The sequence below is a fragment of the Palaemon carinicauda genome, chromosome 11, assembly GCF_036898095.1.
Source record: "Palaemon carinicauda isolate YSFRI2023 chromosome 11, ASM3689809v2, whole genome shotgun sequence".
NCBI lineage: Eukaryota > Metazoa > Arthropoda > Malacostraca > Decapoda > Palaemonidae > Palaemon > Palaemon carinicauda.
This window is the reverse complement of record NC_090735.1, coordinates 87,186,435-87,202,088: the sequence shown is the minus strand read 5'-3', so window position 1 is coordinate 87,202,088 and position 15,654 is coordinate 87,186,435.

The window sequence follows — 15,654 nt, the reverse complement described above, 5'->3', positions numbered from 1 at the left end:
GTCAAACTCAAGTCATGCTTGAGCATTAGGAGCATTAGGAACATTCTTAACACTACTACTTACACTACTGCTGTCTACTACAGTTCTGTCTACAGTACTACTATCTTCATTAGACCTATCAGGAATTATAGCTACTGGACTTTGACCATTACGTTCCAGGTAACGTTGACGAGCATGGCATTGGCTTTGGAAATGCCCTGGCTTGTTACACCAATAGCAAGTTCCTCGACGACCTGAACCTCTGTTTTCCTGATTATTAGGCCCGGTATTACCTACATTAGGGTAACTTTTATTAACAAAAACTCTAGGGGTAGGAGACACTCCTTGAACTTTACTCATATCCCTACCACCTGAAAAGGAATTAGGATTACCATTATTTCTAGGGATATGGGGACTTGAAGAGGTATCTCCTCTCCCACCCCCCCTGAGTGTGCGAACCGATGGGTTATTTGACATTTCATAACTAAATCTACCACTACAAGACTGATGCGTCAACTCATACTCATCGGCTAAATGAGCGGCATTACTTAACCTACTAGCTTTTATCTCCTCCAGGTGTACCCTCAACTCCCTGCTACAGGCTTTCTTAAATTCTTCAAGGAGTAGCAGCTCACGCAACGCAGCGAAAGTTACCACCTGCCGACTCTTTAACCAGTCGTCGAAATGATCCTCCTTTATGCGGGCAAACTCGACAAATGACTGTGCTGGGTGTTTATTAAAATTACGAAACCTGAGGCGATAGGCCTCTGGGACCAGATCATATGCTTTCAACACCAAGCTCTTAATTTTATGATAGTCCCGTGCTACTCCCTCCTCTAAGGCATTATATACCCAAATTGCCTTGTCAACTAATCTACACTGTATAAGAACGGTCCACATCTCTGTGGGCCAAGACAATCGGGTAGCCACATGTTCAAACGCCTTAAAGAACTCAGGGACGATTTTGTCATCAAACATTGGCACTAATTTAAGTGCTGCCCCTAAATTAAATTTTTCCTCCAGCCCACCCCTTGGTGAGCTAGCCCAATTTGCACTCTGCAGCTTAGCCATTTCCAACTTTATATTTGCCATCTCCCTCTCATAACGCCTAACCCGTTCGCTTTCCTCAAATTCCAATTTTCTCAACTCTATACGCTTACTTATCAATCTAAACTCACGGTCTGCCTCGGACTCACTCAAAGCATTAGAAGGGGGGACAGGTTCTTCGGGTACATTGGAAAAGGGCAAAAACGGATTGTTAGACACGTTCCCATTACTTTTAAGGGGCTCTTCGGGAAAGTTTGCAGGACCTTTATACAGTGTACCAATACGAGGAGGATCCTCAAACAAGGTTAGACCAGCTGACACACTCACCTTGTCACTCTCCACATCCTCACTCCCTACACTAACACCTCCTAAATCCTCCTCCTTATCATTAATCAAATGCTCTGCATCAGCCATATGCTGACTAACATTACCCAGGACTAACATCAAAACTTCCTTCCTCGTGTCCGAAGCCTTAACCACAATACCCAACCACCGTGCACACTCTAACAAAAGTTTCTTATTCAACACCGGCAGATGATTCAAACAATCGGGCGATCCCAAAAACTCTGCCGGATCGAGAACAAAATCCTCCATGATGCAAAAAAAAATTTAATTATTCGGGGGGAAAGCCAACAATACTCAAAAAGATACCAAACACTGAAGTAATCACTCGAGTGCCGCTCCACCGACCCAATCACTGAACATCCTGAGCTCTCGATCCTGTCACGGTCGCCAGTTTGTTACGACCTCGGGTGAAGCCGTGGTGCAAGATCTTTAAAGCACTCGGAAAGAGAGATCAGTGTTTTGAAATGTTCAATGAAAAAGGGTCAATGGAAATGAAAACACGAGAAAAACTTAACAATGATTAATATACACGTAAAACAACAAATGAAAATTAACATAACAAACAAACATCGGTCAGCCTTGTGACAACAGGACCAAAAATCACATCCTTGGAATAAACATCCGAAAGGATGACCTAACCTCTAAAATATAAATCCCTAAGATAGATGAATAAATATACAATACATAAGCAATAAATCAGGGGCCCAAATTTAGAACACTTAACTATTACTAATTAAGGTCAGGAAGGAAGGAGGAGAGCACAGTGAGGAAATACTTAAACTCCTACCTATATTATAAAGCTAAACCTTATACTGAATAACAGTAATCACAAATTTCAACAAAAACCATTCTCCATACAAAAATAAACTAATCAAGTTATATATATATATATATATATATATGTGTATATATATATATATATATATATACACGTATATATATATATATATATATAAAAGTTACAAGAGAAAACCAAACATTCCAATTACAGAGAGATCAAAGTATTATTTACAACACGGCGGGCGTTTCCCGGTGCTAGGCTTATATTTAAAGCCTGGGAACTCTGGCGTAGATTCCCGGCAAAACAAAGTCACACATCAAAGCACTGCCTTCCGAGTGAGTACTGGAGAACAGGTAAGCACGAGGCATAGGCACAGCAACGTCCTCTCAAAAACAAAATAGCTAGAAAATTATTACCTGGACTCAGTCTCCCAACATGCCTCCTCACGAGCTATAAAGCTCCCCACACAGCTGCACTGACGAAAAGACGTGCTGCAGAGGTGCCCCTCCTGCGTCCGCTCGACCGGGAACGAATCCTGGACAACGGCCTGAGCCCGCAGGAAGTCCACACCCAACACTAGCCAAGTTAAGGCTGGAAAGCTCAGATACACCGTGGATGGCAGTTCCTGAGCAAACTACCCTTAAGGTAATTCAGAGGATCCAAGATGAGGTAATCCAAATAACAGCTGCAGTAAAAAGGTGTGGGAGGCATACAAGTCTAGCCCGAACTGTCTTTATCCTTCTCTCCTGGCGAGGAAGAAAACATTCTCCCCTATGACGACAGCATAAACAAACTGACAGAGAAACTGCTAGTCGAACTCCATAATCCTTGGCAGCTTTGATAAAGAATACAACAGGTGGCGTTAATAATACATATCATAATTCTTACTACAATACCGGAGAGGAGGCCAACAAATGTCTCTGGCAAAACTACCTTAGAATTTAAGATTATTATGGTAATACCTAATACTCAGTCATACTAGTTTCTGAGCTTTTTGTTCCACTTGTTGACATTTCTTGGTACTCTGACCGTTTAGGCTCTTGGCCATCGTGTTACAAGCATCTGAGATCTCTCAGGGCTAGGAAGGCAGAGTTTTTTGGAGATCCCCTTTGCAAAGGGTGAGCTCACTTATCTATTTTCAGTCAGTTCGCTGGCTGTCATACTGCCTTTCCTTTTAGCCTCTGAGATTTTTCTTTTGACTTGTCGTATCCGGGCCTGACTTATCCTTCGACAGCGTGTTCATTGATCCATTATGCTACATTCATTCATATTTTCTCATGCTGGCTTATGGTAGTTCTATCGTGCTTCCCTTTGTGAAGGGTGAGCTTTTCCTGTCGGAGCGCCGACAGCTGTGTGCTCCTGTATCCTAGCCTCTGAGAATTTTAGATAGAGTAGTAAAATTAACGGATTTTGAAGCAAAGCGAAAAATCTATTTTTGGGTGAGATGCCCATATCGTCCTGATGGAAGCTTCCTATTAGCAGCTTACTAAGGGATACTTGGCTACAGTGATACTCCCAGAAAATTGACCATAGGTCTCCAAAATTCTAACTACTGGCACGAGTATCTTTAAAATATTTCTTAAGGATATCGCATGATATCAGGGGACGTATTTCTTGATACGACACATGGCAATCTTCACCCCGAATAGAGATTTCGCTCTGAGGGGGAAGAGTGGCGAAACTGAAGGCGAGCCGTCATCAAGGTACCCAATGGATCCCCTTCCCGTACTACTACAGGGTCCAATATGACTACCCATTCCTTGTAGCAATTAAGCATGGTGCTACAGATAGAGTAGTTTTGGGTGGGGATTGTTATACAATCCTTTTCTTTAGAAAAGGAGTGTGGGTCCATCAGAACGATATGGCCATCTCACCCAAAAATAGATTTTTCGCTTTGCTTCAAAATCCGTTTTTTGAGCTCAAGCCATGTCGTCCTGATGGAAGCTTACCAGAGAATCACTTGAAAGTACTATATCTGTGGGTTTGTATAAGTGCCTCAACCTTGGGTCAGCTTCTATATTGGTCATCCAGACCACAGAAATATATGACGATACCGTTATACGTCATAACCGCTAAGCACGGAACAATGTTAGGGCTTCCTGCCCCCTGCAGGGAAGTGTCGTCCTCGACAGTAGAAGCAGCAAGGTTTGTATCAATATAGGAACAAATGTAAATATCATTCAGTTATTTTGTTCATACATATAAGTACCATCAAACATAAACTTTACTCAGGAAAATAAGTAAAAAACTCTGGCTACTTTTATTCAACTACATTTGAGGCGAGTAAGACGCAAATACACGTTTGACATTTATTGAATAGACAACTTAAATGTAACAATGGTGTATTAAAAATTAGTAATAGATTCATACATCCAACATATAAAAGATAAATATATTTTCTACCTGGAAGGGAAGCAAAGTCATTAGCCACTCGAAATCAGTTGAAAAAATTATTAAGATGATTTCACTGTAAATGTTGGATAATTATCAACACTGCGTACAAGTGTACACATGGCACTGGTGTCATTGGTATAATTCTACACCTAGAAAAGAACAGAACTAGTGTCACCAGGGTGACACTTAATAAAAATGGTATTGCACTGCAAGGTGTCAACTCCTTTCACCCAACTGAAACAGTCCCAAACAGTTCACAGTTCATCACAGCAATAGACGACAAGTTTCACAACACTACCTGCTGCCACCACAAAATGTTTTAAGGCGTGCACTTGCTTCGCATAATGTTTATAGAAGACTCTGGAGGATTTCCAACCAGTGTATGAGCAGAGTCTCTCAAAGTCCCTATACTGAAAAAAGATCAGTGAGGAAGCAATATTTCTCGGATCATGACCTGCGGGTGTACTATCAGGATCCGCTCTGCGAATGAAGTAGGTATGCATACCTCGACTCCGTCGACTTGGGGTCGCCGAAACCCCCGGTCACCAAGGCCGAGCAGATGTTACAGTCCTTGGGGTCCCAATACCTCAAGGTTTCGGTTATCACTACGCAGGCAGCATGAGACCTGCACATAGTGTGACCACAAAAGTTCCTACTTTTGTGGTTACAGTACATCACCTCACATTACAGTTTCTGGTTCTCCTGTAAAGAAAAGAAATTGAAATGAGTATGCGGTAATTTATCAGACTTGATAAATTAATGTATTCTCATGCAAGAAAATTTGGTATTATCTTAACCATTATAGCTTAGGATAGTAAGCTAGAAAGGAAATAGGGAAGACACATACTTGTGCCTCCTGTCCAGCCAATTGCTGTGACCTCCCTCAATATTAATATCAGAATTTCCTTATTAAGGGAAAACTAGAGTAAAAGGGTTCTAACTTCTAGAGTTAGAATTAGTGTATACTAGCACTAACCCTTTCATAAAAGAGTATTAATATTGAAGAGTAAAATATGATCTGATGACTATGATTCATCAGTGTATTGAAGGAATACTTCACTTCAGTATTATGATTGGTCTCAGCAATGGATTGTGAAAGGATACACAGGGTATGTTGGAAAAAATAAACTACTGTTACCAAGTTGTGGAATGATCTTCCTAATCAGGTAGTTGAATCAGTAGAACTTCAAAAGTTCAAAGTTGGAGCAAATGTTTTTATGTTGACCAGACTGATATGAGTCTTTTTATTGTTTATATATGACATATCTCTTTTTGACGTGGTTAATAGTTTATATAGGACATATCTGTTTTGACACTGTTACTGTTTTTGGAATGATATATTGTTAATTTATTCTCATCATTTATTTATTTCCTTATTTCCTTTCCTCACTGGGCTATTTTTCCCTGTTGAAGCCCTTGGGCTTATAGCATCTTACTTTTCCAACTAGGGTTATAGCTTGGCTAGTAATAATAATAATTATAATAATAATAATAATAATAATAATAATAATAATAATAATAATATATACTATAGTTTTCTGCCTGCAGTATGTACTATACTGCAGAAATACTGGCTACTGTATAAGCATATACTGTAGTTCAGCCGGCATGTTGCCAGCTATGCTAGTACCTAGCGGCACAGGTCCAGCCGGCAGCGCCTAACAGCACCAGCCGACAGAGAGAGAGAGAGAGAAAGCATGAAGAGAAGGGCTACCTTATTATAGTTTTAGTACAAAAATAAGGGAGTAGGTACGACTGTCCCTACTGCCTTCTTCCAGAATGAGGGTTCAAATGGAAGGGGGAAATGCATCATTCTAGCTTCCACCCAGCCACAAGATCTGTTGCTGGCCACTGGCGGTTCCACGGATGTGGATGGCAGTCCAAAGGAGGACTGAAGAACACTCAAAGACATAGGATCTCTCACCGGCAGCCGTCATGGGCGGCACAACCATTCCCGGAGCCTTGCGTTCGTAGGGAGAAGGTCAGAGCGGCTATCAAGCCGCCTAAGTAGGAGCCCGGATGGCACTACAGCCTACCCGGCAAGTGGGGAGATTGTAGAACACCGGCCAAAGACATGCAATGGCTAGGCTATCGCTAAAGGACAGAGAGGGGCAGGGAAAGGGTCTTGTATGCTGTGTCGGGAGAAGGCGGCATGATTACCGGCCATTTCCAGTCACAAATCAGAAACATCATTTCAATATCGGCGCCATCCTGGGCGGCAGAAGAATATCTATTCTTCAGCCCAGGACCTTGCCGAAACAAGACTTGTCTTCTAAACAGCAAGGGAGAAGGTGGCGGTATTGTACTACCACTTTGGATGCGGGCTAGGGAAGCTAGGCTTCATATGCCTGCAACTGTAAGCCGGCAGGGGAGTGACTACTCCCTCGGCAGCCGAGTTGTCGTCATATAGACTGAATACTCTGAGTTAGTATCGTAAAACCAAGCCGGGATGCTCGCCGGCAAGGGCGAAAACAGAAAACACTAGCCTAGGCAAGCCGGAGTATACTACTCTATGGCAAGACCAAGATAGGGTTGTCGCCTGATGATGACACTCAGAGGGAAGGAAGGGTTCACCCTTAAATCTCTAAAAGAGACAAGTATCAAATTATGTAAATAATTTTAATCTCTAAAAGAGACGAGTATCGAATTATGTAAATAATTCTAATAGATATACTACCTCCTGTTGAATTGATAAAACGATACGCGAGGGTAAACGGGGATAATGTACGAAAGTATACTAAAGCGCGTAAGCTATGTTAGCCTAGCGCGGGGCGAGATCTCGGCTACCTATATCACCGAGACTCTAATGTATACGAACGTTACATTTAAGGAAGAGAAAATATACGTGCATGAACATATCTTCACTAGTATAATTTTGCCTAAATAGCTATAATTTATTAAAGCTAAATACCAGGAACGTCGTTCTACTGACTAAATAAGGCATGTATGGCGAACGACAGCGTTCAAAATGGCGCCTCCGGTTACCGGCTACGTTCCGATAAACACATTAAAATTATGCTAATTTAACTGTGAGAAGGGAGCTAAAAGTTATACACAGGAAAGATTAAATACTCAACTTTCCAGAGGCAGAATATGCTGGAGAAGGCATGATAAATCCTCATAAATAGCAGTCTAGAACACTAGAGCAAGCGGGAGTACACCGTGCGTAATTCGCTACAAAACAAGGAATGGGTAGCCATATTGGACCCTGTAGTAGTACAGGAAGGGGATCCACTGGGTACCTTGATGATGGCTCCCCTTCAGTTTCGCCACTCTTCCCCCTCAGAGCGAAATCTCTATTCGGGGTGAAGATTGCCATGTGTCGTATCAAGAAATACGTCCCCTGATATTATGCGATATCCTTAAGAAAAATTTTAAGGATACTCGTGCCAGGAGTTAGAATTCTGGAGACCTATGGTCAATTCTCTGGGAGAATCACTGTAGCCAAATATCCCTTAGAAAGCTGCCAATAGGAAGCTTCCATCAGGACGACATGGCTTGAGCCCAAAAATTACTTTGTCATTACACCTCTTCGTGGTGAGTCTTCCCGTTACTGATATCGAACTTAATTCTATTTGTAATGCTGTGTTTTTGCAATTGTTTTGGTGAGGCCTAGTCCCTTCGGGGTTCTGGTATTATAGACCCATCAACATACACCTTTATAAAAGAGCGAGTTGTCAGACTGACGGCAATGACGGTACTTACGGCTTCATCATCTCCGACAGCATTCCTTCTCTAGGGCACACGATAGTGATACGTCACTATTTAAGGCAGTGTGGCCTGTACTGCCACAACCTTTTCTTATGGTATGATGTTTCTGTGGAAACTATTGTCGTTTGACTTTGCTGCCATTCTTACCGGCACTGCCGTTACTGACGGCAGGTCAAGCCTCGTATAGGGGAATGTTCTTATGCCTCTGCTTTAGGAAGAGCCTTGGGTGAGGGCAATAAAGTGTGCCATTACTAACGGCAATTTTTGTACCATGATGTTTTCTTTTTTAGAGACATAAAGACCTTACTTCTACTACTTCCTTCAGTTCGGTCTCTTCTTTTGTGGCTGGTTCGGACCTGAGCCGGACGTAACAGTCCGGATAAGCCTCGAAGTTTGGGAAGAACTCCACTTCTTCCAACAGAATAGAGTAGTGATTGGCATATGCTCGGCGTATCTCCAAGGGTTAGCTTCCGAGCAGGTGGGGAGGTCCTTAACCGAAATCTTCGGTTGTTTGAAGCCGACAAGAGTCATCCGGAATTGTTCCTGGGTCTCGCGCAGCTACTTGTCCATGAGGGCTTCAAGCATTCTGAAGACCTCTTGAGTGGCCGATGGAAGAGGGTCTGGGGTGGCGGAAGTCGAAGGAACAGGTTCCTCGGACGGTGCTGGAGTTGCTGGGGGAGCAGGAGCGACCTCGTTCTCTGAGTCAGGGTATTCCATCTGATCTTCCTCATAGTCGAGCTCCTCGCCCATGAGGTTCTTCTCCGTCTCTTCGGACACCTCCGACATACGTTCCACGTTGTCGGAATCAAGATGGCACTCACGCATGGACTGTGCCATGACGATGTTGGGTTCGACCACAATTTGGACGGTGGAAATTTGTTCTCGAGGGACCACCGAGTCCTTGGATGCCTTTGGAAAAAGCAAAGCCCTCAAGTCTTCATTGGGAAGATACGGTCCAGTGACGTTCTTTTGGAAGCCGCGCACCCACTTGCGTAGCTTCTCTCTAGCGATGTCCCTTACCTCCGTGGTAGGAGGATCGTTGAACGCCTCATCAAGAAGACTCTTGCAGACTGAACAGTTCTGCGGGTCCCAGAATTTAAGGTCGCCTTTCTTGGCGGCGCAGGGGGTGTGGGTCCAGCACGCCTTGTGCCCGTAGAAGTCTGGGCGCTTCACTCTGCAGAAGTTGCTTTTGCACTTCATATACTCCTCCTGTAAAAGAAAGAGATCATGAGTACATGGAAGGCATAGAATGACTTACATTACTCTAGAATTAAGAATAACCTAATCTATAATAGCATATTAATGTTCAAGATTGATGAGCGGGAAAGGAAGTAGATAGACAAATACTTGTGAATCCCGCCCAGCCGGTTACCGTAACCTTATCTGTAGACAATTCCTTTGGACCCGAGGGTCTCAAACGAGGGAAATCTGTATGGATGAGCCAAGCTAGGTGTTTTTTTTTTTTTTTTTTTTTTTTTTTTTTTAAAGGAATTGTCCGCAGAGTGTACAAGGATCTGAGACCACTCAGAGCCTTGGGGGAGAGGGGAAAATAGGATAAACCCCTTAGTAAATGTAGGTTCCGGCAATCGACTGCACTGAGAGACACAGTAAAGTGCAATCAAACAGCATAGCCACAATTTTAGCTGGTATAACAATACCTATATGGAGGTGGCCAGGCTATCTGGCTGCATCATATTGACTGCCGGCATGTTTCCGGCAGCCAGGGAAGGGGTACATGTCCCTTAGTGTCTCATGAGGGGGCGCCGGCAGACCGACAGCACACCGGAGGCCTGTCCTGCAGGGTGGAAAACATCAAGGCAGACACACTGAGCAACCGAGATGGACAATACCACAGTGGCGACCGCCAGCACTGCGGGGGATCGCCGGCAGAGGCGGCGGGTTCTGGCAGCCGGAGGCTGACGGCATGGTGGACCTTATTTCAAGTCATAAGATATATATATAAGGGTGGATACGTAGATTGCCGGCAATCAATGCCGGCATGTGGGCGGGAGACTCCGAAAGTCAGCCGGCTGTTGCTAGGTATGTCAACGGAAGGCGGCAGCCTCCGGCACTCATTAGGCTGACGTCTTAGAGGGGGAAGGTATCATATGAATAAAGGTCACCTGAGGTAGTGGCAGTTATCGCCGGCAGTAGAGACGGTAAGGGACCGGCACCAAGATAGAGAGAGAAAAAGGTAAGGAGGGATGGGGGGGGGGGTAATATCCTATACCCCTCCGGCATCCCCCCGGAGAGAGTGCACTCATGATAGGAGTGGATACTCCTAACATCCGGCGGCAGTGGGCCGGCAGACAGCCGGGAGCCTGAGGTAACCCAAGGGAGGGATAGAGAGCACTCAAAGAGGGGGGATCCGCCGCCGGCAACCACCCTTATAGAACACTATGAAGGGTATGTGTACCAGAGCGGCCAGCTCAGCAGGAGAACAAGGCTAGCCCTACCACTCCACCCAAGCGAGGAGTTGCAGGACCGAGGACAGGGGTGTGTAGGCAGGCCTACACCAAAGGGATAGAGTGGGGAGGGAGAAGTAGGGGTCTTTCTAAATGGGTAGACTCTGTATGAGACCGGCCACCAAGGCAAGGGAGATCGCTCCCTAACCTAGGATAGGTAGCCCAGATCAAGTACAGTACTAATGTACAGTCCCAAACTATAATAAGACAGAGTCTGCCCCCAGAGCTTAACCTAGAGTAGGAGGACCAACTCCTAGGCTAGGAAAGTTTGAAAGACACATCGCTAGTTGCACGGAGGAAGGGTAACCCAACCAAGTTGTTACGAACTTCTTCTAGAAGGAAGCCATAACGGGTTCTTTTATCTTATTCACAAATCCAGTGACAAAAACTCAAATCAGTAGGAACGAGGAAAACCAGAAAGACAAGGGCAAAATTTCACAATATTTATTACAACAATAAAGGTACTAACACTGATGGCCCACAAAAAGTAATAAATTGATTAAGTACAATATGCCATCGATTAACTCAATGAGTCACCTAATGCTAAAACTAAACCCTACTCATAGTGAGGAAATCAAATCTTTAATGTTAAGGTACCCAAAAGCCTTTACCCACCACGCTAACCTATTACTAAACAGAAAGGAAAGAAGTGGAAGAACATACAAAAAGAAACAATAATCCTACCTATATCACAATCTAAACCTTAATATTAAAGTACATAATCTTACAACACTCTCATATTAAACCTTCATCAGCTTTGACAATAGTTAAATGCACAAATATATTGGTCCTATGACACAGACCGGTACTGATATATATGAGTCCATCTGCTGCTCAAAAATATGGTCACAAGTCATCACTCTCATCAGTAGAACAGCCCTTCACAACCGTTGGTGGATATGCACTTTCAGTCTATGGCTCGACAAAATACAGGGGATGTTCCTCTTACCTGAGAGAAGCCTCCCTACTTGCTCCAACAAGACCACTCTGGTGCTGATACAGTAGATATATCCATCAAAGATGAAAAAGGCTCTCGAGCCCTGCTCTACACAAAACTGCCAATGTCCAGGTTAAGCAGTAGATCACTTGAATCACAGTTGCAAGTCTTGTTCTCACACGTAGCTTCACAGGTAAACTGCCTTCCACATTAAGAAGCAGCTCAATGACAAATTGTATTTTTGGGCTCAAGCCATGGCGTCCTGATGGAAGGTTCCTGTTTGGTAGCTTCCTTGGGTATAAGACTACTAAGATATTCCCAGAGAATTTAACCACAGGTTATCACAGAATTCTAACTTCTGGAGCGAGTATCTCAAAGGTTTCCCTTTAAGACATCGTAATACAACAGGGGACACGCATGTCTGGTCGTGCCACATAGCTATCTCCACCCCGAACAGAGTTAACGCTTCGGTGTGTAAGGGCTGAGAATAGCTGGGAGCCGTTCCACAGCTAATCTCACTCGTGGCTACTACTGATACTCGAGACGTAAACAAACGGACGCCATTGCTCTAATGACGTCACGCGCGTCTTCATCCTTTGTTTAGTAGCTGCCCTACTGAGACGGATTTTCCCTTGTGTGAACTTTATCGTTTTGCATCTTCGCTATGTCGTTACCTTCAGCCTCGCCTTCTTCTGGAAAGTTGAGTACAAGGTTCCAGTATTGTTTAATTAAGCTCTGGCCGTAAAGTAAATATTATTTTGCGAAATAATTGATGTTTTGTGGCAGAGCTGTGCCTCTACCGGACCCGCCATTTTATGGCGTCGTTGTTGTTTTGCATGTCTTATTTAGTTAGCCACAACAACGCTTCCGGCCTTATATACTAATCGAATACATTAGTTTATTTAGTCTTCATAGCTAGGAACTTTTATATCGTGTTTAGACGCTTTTTATCGGTCATCGATTGACCTCATACCAGTCGGCTACTATAGCCCCCAGGCCAGGAGCCTATATACAAGTGTTCATGCATGATTTATCAGTGATCCTAGACTAAGTTATGAAGATAGTGGCATTATTATTTTACAATACTTTTGACTAGTGATGCAAATGTTTTCGCCTTCAGGGACCATATAGGGGATAGGCTAGTCAGTGATTCTTACTAGCCTAACCTAACCTTAGGACCCCTATATGCTTCCTTCATCCCCTGCCTTGGCATTCCCTCTAATTAGCCTTGATCCCTTTTCTGAGTAAAGGGATTTATTGTCTAATAGAGTATTATATCGCCTCTCAGTCCTCCCTAAAGGAATGAACCCCCTTTAGGATTGCGTCTGAGAGTGAGGTTAGGCTAGCCTACCTCTATGGCTAGGATAGTCTGCGACTTTCCTGCGATAGCGATACGTCTTCCTCCTTGCCTAGTTCAGGACTTTTAGCCCTGATCTAGGTCGGGTTAGGAAGGTTTCTCTGTTCCATGCTGAAACTGTACTCTTGCACCGTTTTAGCCGATCAGCCTAATCTTAGGTTAGGGAGTGTCCTCCCTTCCCTTTGTGGCCGCTCTGGTACAGAAACCCTTCCTGGGAAGACCCCTCTCTTCTCCCTCCCCACCTATCTCTTGTATAGCCTAGCCTATGCTTAGGTTAGTTTATACTCATCTGTCCCCTGTCCTACAACTCCTCCTTAAGGTGGAAGAGTAGGGCTACCCGAGCTTCCTTGTGCAGTCCGCTCTGGTACATATACCTTCATAGTGTCCTATAAGGTTAGTTCCTAGTGTAGCTCTGCATAAGGGAGTCTCCCCCCCCCCCTCTCTTGGGTGTTCCCTAGTCCTCCCTTGGGCTACCTGCTCCCGGTCCCTAGTGACCCCTGCATATGGATGATAGAGCCTGTCTCTATCATGGGTACACCCCCTCAGGGAGGGGGAGGGATGTCTGGAACCCTGAAGGTACTTCCTGCATCCTTCCCCCCCTCCCCCTGTCTCTCTATCTATCCGGGTGCCGGTCTCTTGCCGCCTCTTATGCCGGCAATACCTGCCTCTTGGTGACTTCCCTACCCTTGCCGCCAGCCCCCCGTGTTCCGAGGGACTGCCGGCTGCCGCCGGCTACTACCGGCGGCTCTCCTACTCCTATCTAATCGTCCGCTTGCCGGTCGATCTCCGGAGTGCCGGCATATACTGCCGGCAACCCGATACTACCTGTACCATCCTTACCCCAGTCACCAATCCGGCATCCTCCGGCTGCCGGAGCCGCCGCTCCCTGCCGGCGTGCCGCCGTTGTGCCGGCGGCCGCCATCCTGGTTTCTAACTGACTTTACAAATTGTCTGTTCTAGTGCCAGAATCTATGCTGGAGCGAGCTCCGGCGTGCCGGCGGCTTGCCGGATACCCCGGAGGCGTCAAGAATACTTGCACCCCCTCTCTGTAGCTATCATAAGACTAAGATAGCCCTACCTGGCAAATAGATAAGCTGCTTTGCTTCTAAGATCAGTACCTAGTACTGCTCTATTAGTGATCATGCTGTCTCTTTGCATTCTTCTATTTCCAGCATGCTATGTGCATCTTAGCACGGCTGGTTGCCAGAAGCAGTTACCCTTAATGAGACCTTCTGGCTCTTATCTGGGAACCGAATGAATTCGATCCCAACCTTGTCCTTGGCTTTCCACGGAGTTCCAATATAATGGGAATCCTAAGAAACTATATCCAATGATCTCGGTCATTTGGATTATCCCAGGACCAAGCCTATGGTAACCAGCCGGGCGAGATGCATGGAGCGTGTTCTCCTTTACTGTTTCACTCTCTATGCATCACACCTTCTGTAAGTTAAAATTAATGATTAATATTAACTTAATTTAAGAGCCATTCCTATGACTCCCCCATACTCATTTTCTCTTTCTTCCACAGGAGGAGCAGATGAAGTGCGATTTCGCATACTGTGCCGTGAAACGCTCCCAGTTTTACGGACATACGGCGTGCAGGACTCACGCCCCTTGCTCAGACAAGAAAGGGGATTGGAAGTTCTGGAATCCACTGGAATGTACGGTCTGCCAGGCCTACCTAGTTGAGGCCTTCCATAACCCTCCCTCAGCGGAGGTTAGAGACATTGCTCGTGAGAAACTGCGCAAGTGGGTGCGTGGTTTTCAGAGGAATGCCACTGGACCGTACCTGGCCACCGAAGAACTGAGGTCCCTGTTGTTCCCTAAGGCCTCCCCTGACTCAGTGGTTCCAAAGGAAGCAATCCCCACTGTCCAAATTACGGTGGAACCTGATGTGGTCATGGCTCAGTCCATGCACGAGTGTCGCCTAGATTCCGAAGAGGATGAACAGATCTCTGACGTCTCGGAAGACACGGAGAAGACGCTTATGGCTCAAGGAGCCGAAGAGGACGAAGACAAGGTGGAATACACCGAGTCGGAGATTGGAGCTACTCCCTCGTCCATCCCTCCGCCTACTCCTACACCGACGGATGTGTCCATTCCGTCTACCTCCTCGACCCCGGATCCTTCCTCTTCTACACAAGAACTGATCCGACTGATTAGAGCTGTCATGGACGACAGACTGAAGGAGAACCAGGAGTCCATCAGGTCTATGATTGGATCCAGAGAACCGAAGAAGATCTCGGTTAAGGATCTCCCAGCTTGCTCTCATGCCAACCCGTGGAGGTATGCAGAGCATATGGTTATTGCGACCGGCAGGATCTTTGTTAGTGACAAAATCGGCACGGTCCCGTTGGAAGATGTGGAATTCTTCCCAAGCTTCGAGGCCTACCCGGACTGTTACGTCCGGCTTCGTTCCGAACCTGCCTCGAAGGAGGAGACCGAACCTAAGGAAGAGATAGTGTTCGATCTCGCAAAGGCCCAGGCTATGCTAGCCTCCGCATTTAAGAGCAGGGGCTTTACCTGCTCTAAGCTTCCTGCCTTGAGCAAGAAGCATCCTACTTATGTCGCTCCCGACACTGCGATTCTTCCATTTTTGGAAAAGGCCTTGGCTGCATGCCTTAAAGCGGCGGAAGAA